Genomic DNA, 12,249 nt, shown 5'->3' on the forward strand with positions numbered 1-12,249 from the left:
TGAGGGTGAGAGGTAGTCTCTGAAGTCTGTCTATTTGACCTGTGACATTTTCACAGGGCAGGAAATAGAAAACACGGGATTTCATGGACATGGAGACCATCCAGCCCTGAGAGCTGATGGCTAGGAAAAGGGTTGAGACTGGTATTCTCCATACAGACTACTTTCTCTTCAAAATTTATGTGTGGGGCTGGGGATGTGGCATGCGAGGGGCGCTGGGTTCGATCCTCAGCACCACATAAAAAGTAAAATAAAGATGTTGTGTCCACCTAAAACTAAAATAAAAATAAAAATATTAAAAAATTCTCTCTCTCTTTAAAAAAAAATTATGTGTGGGTTACATAGATTATGGGTAATCAAGGAGTAAACTGAGTCTCAGAAACCAAAAGGAAATTTTATCGACCCCATGGTCCTAGGGAGACCCATCCTAGAGATGGATTTCCAGGAGACCTGGAGATGGTTCTCCAGAGAAGAGCTGACCTGGGGACTAGCCCATAGTATCAGGTGAAAGCACTGAGAGGGATACTCCAAAGTGCTGGGTCTCCTGGAGCAGATAGGCATCACCTGGAGCAAGGCACCTAACCTGCACCCTATCCAGCTGCCTAAAACAAGCAAATAAGCCAACAGCAAGCATTGTCAAACACCCGTCTTTATAAGTAGTGTCTTGTATCCAAGTATAATTATTACATACAAAAATGCAGGATAGCCTGACTGAAAGACTAAAGTGCAGCATGGGAACAGACATATGCACCATCCAGGTACTGGGCTTAACAGACAGTGGCTAACACAATATGATCAATTTGTTCAATAGATACTTGAAGAGACGGATCATTTCACCAAAGAATTTCAATTTGTTCTTTAAATGAAATTCTGCAACTGAAAATTTAGTGCAGTCAGAATGGTCTACAAATGCTTTTAAGACCATCATTTAAATATGGTCTTATGAGTTTCTGACTCCTTGGCAACAGCAAGAGACAGTCCATCAAAGACACAAATACCTCAAACAGTGTATACCAAAAATAAAAAATAAAGTTGGAGACATTTTGATGTAACCTGTCTCTCCGTGGACAAGGGGAGATGTAGAGTATTCCAGGTGGCAGGCTGATGGGCAAAGGGACATGGAAATTCCTGATCCAGAAGCCAACCAGGCAGAACTGAACTGTGAATAAGATACAGTTACTATCTTCTGTCCCTCCTGGTCCTCCTTCTCCAAATCCTCCTTTTCTTCTCCTTCTTCCTCTCTTCTTCTTCCTCCTCCTCCTCCTTTTCTTCTTCTCCTTTATTTGTTAAATACAATAAATCATGTTTCGTTTTCTTTTAAAGGAGGAGAGTAAAATCCATATGCTCATCTTGGAGCTCTGTCACAAACTGGAAGTCAGACCTAGGACGGAACCTTCTGTCTCGGGAATAGAGTCTTCGAGCCTTCAAGAGACCAGAAAACCTGGACTACGTATTACTGGATTCCCCCTCCTAACCGGAGTTTTCATGCTCTTTATGTTGTTATAAATCTTAATTTAAAAAGAAAACGATCCCACTTGTTTCTACATTTAAGTTGATTAAGAATAATTTTACTACAAAAGCCTGAGAAAGATGGTAAGAATTAAAGAATAAAAATAGATCCAATCTATTATTTTGGGAATGAAAATCTAGAAAAATATTATTAAATATAATCTATTATCCTAGGCATAAAAGTTTAGAAGGATAGTATTAAATATAATCTAGTCTATCTAATAGTGAACAACAGTATCTACAAATTTAATAATTCAATATAAAAAAGGATTAGGTTCTCTCCTGCCAATCCCCTGTTCTTTCTGCCCTGTGCCTCTCACCTTCCTGGGCCAGACCTCACCCACCAAAGATGCTGCTTTTACTATTCTGGATGTAAGATCTGCCATGATTCCTCCTATGTATTCTCATTCTGCAAAACTTTGGCAGATTGGGAAACAAGTTTCCACACTGAGAAATATTTAAAATGAAGAAGTGATGAAAGTCTCAAGACTGCAGAAAATAAAACCCACATGTGTGAGATGCTTCCTTAGGGAGAGACTTCTCATGCTACCTCTACCCAAGGTCTTTTTTTTTTTTTTTTTGGTCAGAATGACTAGAAATTCTTATAACCTTCAGTTTGAGTAAAAGTGAGATGCTTTGAAACAATCCAATATTTGTGTTAGATCCAGTAGAATTATTTAAGTAATGTAGAATAAGTTTAATTAACAAATCAGCAAAAATTACAAAGGGGGAGACACAGGACTCCCCAGTAGTAAGAACTGTCCTAGATGACCTTGTAAGGGGACCAGCCTAGAAATGGGCCACTATCTATTACTAAACTGAGCCTTTTGACAGAGCCCTCTTTTACCCTGAGCTTCAATTAGCACCACAATATCAGATTTGCCAGTGGAACCTTGCAAGACAGAGCTGCAAACACAAAACAATAAAAATATTTCAAAAATCTCTACCAAGAACATAACGCAGCTCTTAGAGTTAAGATGTCGGGGAGGTTTGTGTCCCTGAAAAATATGAGTACCACTCAAAATAAACCAAAGTTGCAAGACATAGAACAGTCTCAATTAAACGGTTTACACTCTAAAATAGGCTTCAAAAATAGAAAAATCCTGAGTGTTTTTTATTGACCTGCAATAAAAGAACTTTCTCATCCAGTATTTGTTTTTCTTTTAGTTAGCTTCATACATTTTTTAAATTTCAACATTTCAAGAATCATCTAGGATATAATATACAAGCTTTCTACAATTGCTGACAATCAATAAGTAGAATAAACATGTATTAGTAAGAACAGTTGTGTTAATGGACAGTCTTTAAATGACTCATTGGAAGTGTGGAATTATTGTGTACCTACCTATAGAAAGCTAAGCATTTACATACTGGGTAGACTAAACAGATTTACACTCAAGAATGTTGAATTGCAATAGAATTGCAGTTGGAGTTCAACTCCATGATATTTATTGTGGAAAGTAAAGCCCTGTTTCCTTATTTGCAAATGAGTGTGCTATTAATAGCTGTGAAAGTATGAAGACAAGTCTAAAAGCCACAATGGCATGAGGAATCTTCATGCTGACCAGAAATGCTATTTTATGAGTTCGTCCTGCTATTTCTAGACTGTTAAGCTACTCATTCTTTGGAGAAATGTGGCTTATTTTGGTTTCTAGATATAATTTTCCTAATTAGTTTTTAGGAATTCTTCAAGAGATTTTTGATGTAATAGGATATATCTATTTTAAAATGAATAAGTTGTTGGAGTCCCTAACTAATTCTTTGTGAAACTCTTCAAAATATTTTGAAAAATTAAAGTACCCTTCAACCAACAGTTATTAATTAGATTGGGGATTTCACTTTGTGTTGTCAATTAGTATCTGTATTAAATAATAAAATTGGTTTTTTAAGCTATAAGTAAATAGGAAATAGGAATAATATAATTGTCTTATTCATATAAAGACTATGAATAAGTAACACCAGCCAAAGATTTTTGATAGTTTTCATTGACTTTCCTTTGACGAAGATAAGAGATGTTAATACATTAGAAAGAATTATCTCATATATGGAAAGAAAATAAAACCCAGAACTAATTATTGAAAACAAAGTTTCAAATGGGAACATGACTAATAACATGAGATGGTTTTGCATTCAAGATTATCTGCAGATAATAGTTTAGAAATCATCCTTTTTAAAAGATAAAAATTATTACAAATGATTTATCATCTAGCTGTTAAAATAGACTTGTTTCCTATGAAAATTGAAAGAATTGAAGAGTTTGTGGGAAATGCTTTTGTTTTTTGTTTGTTTGTTTGTTTGTTTTTCGTACTGGGAAGAAACCCAGGGGCTTTGCCACTGAGCTACATTCCACAGCCGCTTTTATTTTTGCTTTTAATTTTTAGACCAGGTCTGGCTGAGTCGCCCAGGCTGGGATGGAACTTGTGAAGCCCTATCTCAGCCTCCCGAGTACCTGAGATTGCAGGCATGTGGCAACAGGCCCGGCTAAGGACGACTATTTTGAAGCATGTAACTTAAGAAGAAGTGAGATTGTAGGTAGTAAAACAATAAAATATAAAATGTTCAATTTTTATTCTAAAGCGAATGGAAGGTAATCATGTGTGTACAGAGAGAGGCGAGGTGTGAGGGTAATACCCGACTGGGTGTGACTCCTTCTGAGGCCAAGGAGCAAGACCCTCTCCTGGTTGGTGTGATTGAATTCTGGCAAAGCCACCTCCCACAAGGAGATGTTATTAGATCCAGTGACCAAACTATGAAGACCACGAGAGTGAGCCTGCTGGCCCTGTGACTGGACCGTCACCCCTGAACACAAAGCTGGGAAAGGCGTGGCGTGCGGTGGACCGTGAAGTGGGATGACTTGCACTAAAATCGTTGGACTATATCCTGATCAGTTCTCTTCCTTCTTTGGGTAGAAATAAATGTTCTGAGTTTGACCTAATAGTACCTGGAATTCATATATAAATGTATCAAATACCTGAAGGCACTGTGAATAGGAAGTGTAAGTGCAATGCTTTAATGAAGATATGTTGGTAGTTTTTTTTTAATAAATATAGAATTGGAGAATATGTTCCCCTTAAACTTTTGAAAAAAAGTTTTAAATTTTCTGGATTCTTCCTACTGACAAATGAATTATCTCTTGAGAAATACCCACATGCTGGGTTAGGGCCTGTGTCTGGGCTGCTGGCCTTGCCGTGGGCTTTATGCACGGCCTTCTGTTGGTCTCCGCAGGAGTGTGTGTTATCATAGTTTTATCAGCAGCGTGTTAGGTAGCAGCTAGCAATGAGCGGTGAAGTCTAGGCAAGATCACAAGTGTTTTTTCAATTATTCTAGGGTGTTCTTTAAACTACCTCAAAGTAGACGAGAAAGCAAAGGGTGGTCGTTAATTTGTAGAAAATAAATGGAAGCAAAGGACCTAATGGGAAAATGCGTCAAAAGAGAAGGATTAATGGGACTAACTCCTGACAGGGTCCACTGAGGCTGGTGTGAAGCTGGGACTTGTGGCTACAGGTGTCTCCATCTGTCTGGGAAGGAGGAGTCCTTTAGTGGCACTGAGATAACCAAGATAAGAGCTTCTGCCTGGCTACTGACCCCAGTGCCCACATTAACACAGGACTGACTTGTAGATGAAGCCTGAACAGGATGTCCACCATGACAGTGCCAGAGGGGACGAACTAAGGTCAAAAACTCCACTGATGGACATGAAGGAGCAGTTGACCACCTGATCGGAAAGAGCACAGAAGGTGGCCCCAGCTGCCCCGGTAAACATCAAACAGTGATAAACCTGGGGACAGCGCTGTCTCCTTTTGTTCTCTGTATGGAGATGGCCCACTCTCTCTCTTGAGAGTGCTCCCAGCTTAAGCCTCACTGTGCTTTACTTTCTCCTCACTTTCACTTGCAATAAAGTTCTCCTGCCTGGGTTTTGGTGTCTGACTTCAAGTCTTCTTTCGTGGAACACAAGAACCAAGGTTTGGAGTTTCGGCTCCCAGCTTTCCTGGGACAAGTGCACAGAGAGTTCACTTTTTAGAAATAAACCCAAACATTCCTTAAGCATTATGAAACCCTTTGTTACTTCTTTATTTCATTATTTAGCTGCCACAGGAAGTTGGGGAGTACACTGCTCTATTCCCTGTCTTTCCAGCGTAACTCTGTGGGTGGGGTGCCCTTTCTCCTCTCCTGAGGTTGGGATGCAGAGTCATGATTTCATCCATGAAGCAGTGCACTATCACCTCTTGGGGGCATGTCTCTACATACCATTTTGCCTTCAGCCCTCAATACTACACTGAGCTCAGGATAGAGGGGTGCTCTAAATATAACACCAGCAGCCAGCAGGGAGGCTCAGCACTGGATCCAAGTTGCTTACAGAAGATACATGCACACATATATGTTGTGTTTTGTTATGTCACTTAGCAATCTGCTTATTTTCTGTTGCTGTTGAAATCATATTGTTTTTTACCCTTGAAAATGACTTCAATGACAAGGATCTTCATGCTGACAGTGGCTCCCAGGTGGGATTCCTACCCAGAATCTCAGAGGCTGGTCTTTCGGGGGACTTGGGAAAGGTGGAAAGTCAGGTCCCCGACAAGCATCACACATCATGAGTTTGTAGACACTAAGTCCATCCTCAGCTCCCAGAGTTGTGTCCAAGCCGTGGTCCGTGCCTTCCTTGGGTCCTGCTCGGAGAAGACCCACCCTCTGAAGGGATGGAAAGAGCTTTCCTAAGAGCAGCCAGTTCCCCTCTCCATTTTCCATGCACTGAAGAGGGCCGATGCCAGGTTTTCTGGTTGGTACAGTTTGTGCCAACTTGAAACAACAGAAAACAGATGAAACAGAAACAGAAATGAAGGGTCTATTGTGGTTCTTTTAGTCAAAATGCAATACCAGCCAAAGCAAAGAGTCAGCTGCTCCCCACAGTGCTACAATCTACCGCTCACCCGAGCTGACCCTCCTGTCCAGGGGATAACCTCAGGGGATCACAGGACTCTACCGCTGGCAGGTGGACAGTCCTGCGAGGCCATGCCTGGTCAGTAGGCTGTGGTGGACACATGGGGTCAGGACATTTACATTAGGACTGGACCCTCCACTACTCTCCCCTTCTGTGGGAAGCTTCAGGTCCTGGTGTTGAAATCCTGAACACCTAACTGGTTTCAATCCAAAGCAGAGCTGGAGGCCCAGGTAGGCTTCCTCGACACCTGCTGGAGAGTAGAATGAGCACAGGGTCGGCTCTGACTTGTGAGCCCTCGGGTTTCAGGGTCATGTTTCCCATAAGCAGCCGATGTTGACGCATGTGGAGGGGAGTTTTAAGTCCATTCATCTCTTGGAAGAGATAAAAATGAATGAATAATAAATAACCTCATGTAACACAATGCATTATAAGAATTTGGAAAAGGAACCCACGGTGAGCTCTGGAGGGCTTTGGAGGTACCACCTGAAGCAGGTGCAGAGGGCCAGGGTTGGGGAGAAGACCCTGGATACAGAGGAGCCACTGTGCCTTGTCCCCTTGGGCTCTCCAGGCCCAGGTGTGTTCCCTAAGAACGTCACCTCTCGCCCCTTCACTCCTGAGTCCCTAGGGGTCATCAGAACGGACTTCTCTCACTGTGACCACAGTAACTCCTGACTCTCTCAGGCTTCCCTGCGACCTCGAGGGCAGACTAACATCTTTTCGGGAAGGTCAAGGACAAGGGAGGCTAGCAGTACTGCCCATTCATGGGTGTGTCACAGAAGGGACTTCGGCAGACCACGGTGGCTTTTAAATACTCTTAAAAAACGACCCATCCCAACAGTGATAATTGCAGATACCAGTGTCTGTATTCATGGGTGTGAAGAGTCACGCATTTGCTAATTTAAAACCTCAGCCATGCTTCTCATAAGTCCATTAGACTCAGCCCGACGAGCACCGCTACCAAGGGACATGTGGGTTGATCGGCACACATTCCCCTACTGGAATTATCTTCTGCACACTTGGTTTTAATCTCAAGTACTGCATGTATTAACTTAGTAATTTGAGTATTCCCCAATTCAGGACAGTATTCTAAAGCTGATGGATTTATATAAAGAGACCTGTTAGAAATGAAAATAGAAAATTGGGCAAAGTCTAAAAATAGCAAATATATTGTGGCTTACTTAATAAATGTCAGTTTTAATCAAGCAGAGATGGTTACAGAAAAAAAAATCTATTTAAAAATGGGTACTCATGACTGGCAAGACATGGGAAACGTAAAATTGTACCAAGACTAAAAATAGTTATAAATGTATTTATTGGAGAATGTCAGTTCTTATCTAGTTGAACTGTTCATGTGAGGAAAATTATACTTTACAGAGTAGATTATGCTTCAAAAATAACTTTGTGTCCTTTGAATCTTTACTGAATGAAATAAAGCAAAATACAGTATTTCCTCTTTAGTGTAATTACCCATTACTAATTACATTATCCGATTAGGTCTTTTGAGAAATTAAAATTTGATCAAATCATACCAAACTATGCAGTAATATAAAGTAGCAAACAAAACACAACCAAGTCTTATGTTTTCTGGCTGCCATTCAAGAGTAAAATTAATGATAAAAGAGACCATGATAATAATTGTTAACAAAATAATTGTAGAATAATGGAGTGTTTGTGATTTGAAGACTGTGTGCTTGAGGCGCTACCTCCTGTTCCTCAAAGCTGGTTCTGAAACTGCAAGATAACAAAAAAAGTGCTATTTCCTCCAAGTTGTAGTCAAAACAGAAGACCCTCCTGCGTGCCAGTAAAAGGGACGGAGCTTTGCCCTGGGTGGTGGCTGGTGTCAGTTCTGTGACTATTCCCCAGAGAGATGGTGGCCCCAACAGAATCCTGCCACTGGGACTGGGTATTACAGGTCTTGTAGGGAGTGACTGGAAAGCAGAACGTAGGGGCATTATCACTTGATTCCTGGGATAATTTCCGAATCTTAACAATTTACAAGTGGCTAATGTGGTCAGGAAGGATAGTAGCTGGTGGACAGAGAAGTTTCAAAACTGTCACCCTATTACTGTAAAGAGCTGCCCGGCTGCTGGTTCCTGGCAACATAAACCTCGAAGGACCAGGTTGAACACTTGGAAGAGAAATCCCAGTCAAACCAACAAATGTGCTTTCAGGTAAGCGTTGTTCATGCTGGAAGTGGCCTGTGAACTTCCCATGGGACTAGATGTTAAGGCAGCAAGTGGGAGGCTTGGAGCTGAAGCTGGACGGTGGGAGCAGGATTCCAGGCTGGACAGTGCCCAGGGTGGCCCAGACTGGACACCTGCTCAGGGCTGCTGTGCAGTGGGCAGTAAACCCCAGGAAACCCAGGCTGGAGGGCTGCATGCTGCAGCTAGGTGGAACGGCTCCACCAGCACGTGGACCTGAGAAACCTCGGCTGCCTGGCTCCCTTGCAGCAAGCAGGGGAGTAGATGGATGAATGACAGGTGTCCAGCGCTCACGTGGCTTTAGGCCCAAGGAGTGCTACAGTGTGGTCTGCAATCTCTTGCTCTCAGGAAACACCTCCCAGCCTTTTGATCCAGACCACTGACCACTGGTTCAGGGGGCAGACACAGTTCTGTCTGGTTTCCTTTCCTGTGCAGGGAACTTGTCCTGCAGCTCTTCACCAACACCGCCCTGCCCAAAATGAGCGCAGGATTCCAACTTGCAAAACACACCATGTAACCAGTTAATTTAAGGGAGATATGACAGAAAAAAGAAACCATAGCCAGAAGTCCATAAAACCTCAGGTGTTGCTATTATGGAAGTCAGAATGTAAACACAAAATCACTTTGTTTTCCTCAATTCTAAAAGTTTTAATGAGCCATTTCCATAAAAATAACCTTGGTCAAATGTTAACAGCATCTTGTTCTTTTCTCGAATTTCATTTTCCCATTTTATCTGGTCTAATATTTTATTCATTGAAATAAAAAAAATCAGAATGTGTTAACAGAGGATTTGATACAGCTAAAGAGAAAAGGGATTTACTAGGGATGTTTATCCAGAATTTATTCTGGGTGAAGCACACAGAAAGTAAGGTGGAAAGTTATAAAATCAGTTATTGCTGAATGCAGAGGAAAGAATGAGAAAATCTAAAATATGACAAAATAGAATAAAGCGGTAGACTAAAACTGAGATATTTGGGGTTGATGGAAAACATAAATTATCAGGTTGGAAAACCGCAGCACAACATCAGCTGCATAAATTTAAAGAAAAATAGAGAGAAAGGGAGGAAGGGAGAGAGAGAGAGAGAGAGAGAGAGAGAGAGCCATATAATATATTTGTTACTATATAACAAATAGTAGAATGACCAAACTCAGAGCTTCCAACAAGTAAAGGGGAAAATAAACAGATTGTACATTTAAAAATAGAGGGCTGGGGATGTGGCTCAAGTGGTAGCATGGTCGCCTGGCATGCACGGGGCACTGGGTTTGATCCCCAGCACCACATAAAAAAAAAAAAAAAGAAAGATGTGTCCACTGAAAAAACTAAATAATAAATATTTTAAAAATTCAAAAAAAATAGAGAGGCAGGAGGCTAAGAAGGAATGCAGACTACAAGAAATACCATCGTCCACATCAGAACTTTATCACCTGTCAGAGGAGGTGTCACACCTGTGAACCCAGTGACTTTGGAGGTTGAGGCAGGAGGACTCTGAGTTCAAGACCAGCCTGGGCAAGTTAGTGTGACCCCGTGTCTCAAAATAAAAAATAAAAATAAAACAGGCTTGGCATGTAGCTTAGTGCTGGAGTACTCCTGGGTTCAGCCCCCTACAACAAAAGGAAAAGGCAGAACAAATATTATTTAGATAAAAAAGAGAGAGATTACATCAACATATTTTTCTTTTTTTAAGAGAGAGAGAGAGAGAGAGAGAGAGAGAGAGAGAGAGAGAATTTTAATATTTATTTTTTAGTTTTCGGCGGACACAACATCTTTGTTTGTATGTGGTGCTGAGGATCGAACCCGGGCCTCACGCATGCCAGGCGAGCGCGCTACCGCTTGAGCCACATCCCCAGCCCAACATATTTTTCTTAGAGTAAACTCTGAAATTTCAAACATGTGGGAGAAACAAAGAAATACTTAGGAGAGGAAGAAATAAGTCAATAAAGGGATGAAAAAATAAGAGAGATTATCAGAAATAAATGTACTGTAAAAGTCATTTATCAGAATAATACATCCTAAGTTCATTTCATTGTTTCAGACTTAGTAGAAGTAATGAGTAAATTTGAATTAGTCATTTGCAAATTATATTAAAATTGAAAATAATATAACTTCATTTAGAACATAGGATTTAAAAATATCAGCAATAAGTTAAATTTCCAACAGAATTATAGGCGAGTTATACCATTTTTTACCAGAGCCAACTAAAATTTTAAGCTTATGATTTGATACACTATGCAGTAAATTATAGCACTCACTTGGCAATCATTCACTGTCTGAAACGCCTGAGAGTAGGCCTTCACGTTAGGCAGAAGTGACTTGAGGTCTGAGTGTGTGTGGCATTTCTTATAAGCTCTTCATGCCTCCACTGATTCACCTCTACTTGATCCCATGTCTTACCCATTGCTCATGATGCTGCATTGAGCAGGAAGGTGCAGCTGTCCCTTGAAGATCCTGATCCTCTAGACTTTGGACACACTCTATGCCTTGAGGAGGGATGTGTAGATCTTATGGTGGCTCTCTTTTCTTTGAGAACCTCCATATGGTTTTACAAAATCCAATGCTAATTTACATTCCCTCCAATGTGCTCCTATGTCCTCCTTCTTTCACATTCTCACCAATACTAATTATCTGTCATCAGTTTCATAATAGCCATCCTCACCTGTGCTTAAGATCATTTCATCTGTAAGCAATAGCACTTTTTAAAATTCTTCCTTTCTGTTTGATGGCTGTTTATTTCTTTTTCGTATCTAATTGCTTTGGCAAGTATTTTACAACCTTATTTTGCTATTGTTTCTGGAGGAAAATATTTCAGCTTTTCCCTATTGGATATATTAGTTGTGGGCTTGTCACCCATGGCCCTCATGGGGTTGAGAAATATTCCTTCTATTGCTAAATTTTTCAGCATTTTAATTATGAAAGGTTATTCCATTTTGTCAAATGCTTTTCTGAATCTTTTAAAATGATCATGTTTGCTTTTCATTCTGCTAATGTGAAGTTTCACATTTATTGATTTTATGTATCACATTTATTGATTTTATGTATTAGGCATCCTTGCATTTTAGAGATACATCACACTTGGTGATAATGTAAAGTTCTTTAAGTGTGATGCTGAATTTGATTTTCTAGTATTTTATAGAGAAGTCTTTCATTCTTTCTATCAATGATAGTAGCCTATTTTTTTTTCTTGTAGTGCCATTGTATGGCCTTAGTATCAGAGTATTATGGGGCTTATAAAATGAGATTAGAAATATTACATCTTCTTCAATCATATGGAAGATGTGAGAAAAATTGATGATAATTTTTTAAATGTTTGGTAGAATTCACCAATAAAATCATTAGATCCTGGAATGTTTTTTGTGAGGAAGATTGTTACTGATTTAATTTCTGTTTGTGTCAGTTTCTCTATCTCTGTCTCTGTCTCTCTCTCACTGATAATTTTTAATAATGGTCTGTTCAGATTTCTATTTCTTCATTATTCAAACTTGGTAGACTTTATGTTTACAGGAACTTAGCTATTTTTCTAGGTTATTCATCTCTTTGGCAGATATTTGCTTATATTATTCTCTTAGAATATAAAGAAATATTCAGTTATAATGTCTCCTCTTCAT

Source organism: Ictidomys tridecemlineatus, chromosome 14 (genome assembly GCF_052094955.1).
Source record: "Ictidomys tridecemlineatus isolate mIctTri1 chromosome 14, mIctTri1.hap1, whole genome shotgun sequence".
Lineage (NCBI taxonomy): Eukaryota > Metazoa > Chordata > Mammalia > Rodentia > Sciuridae > Ictidomys > Ictidomys tridecemlineatus.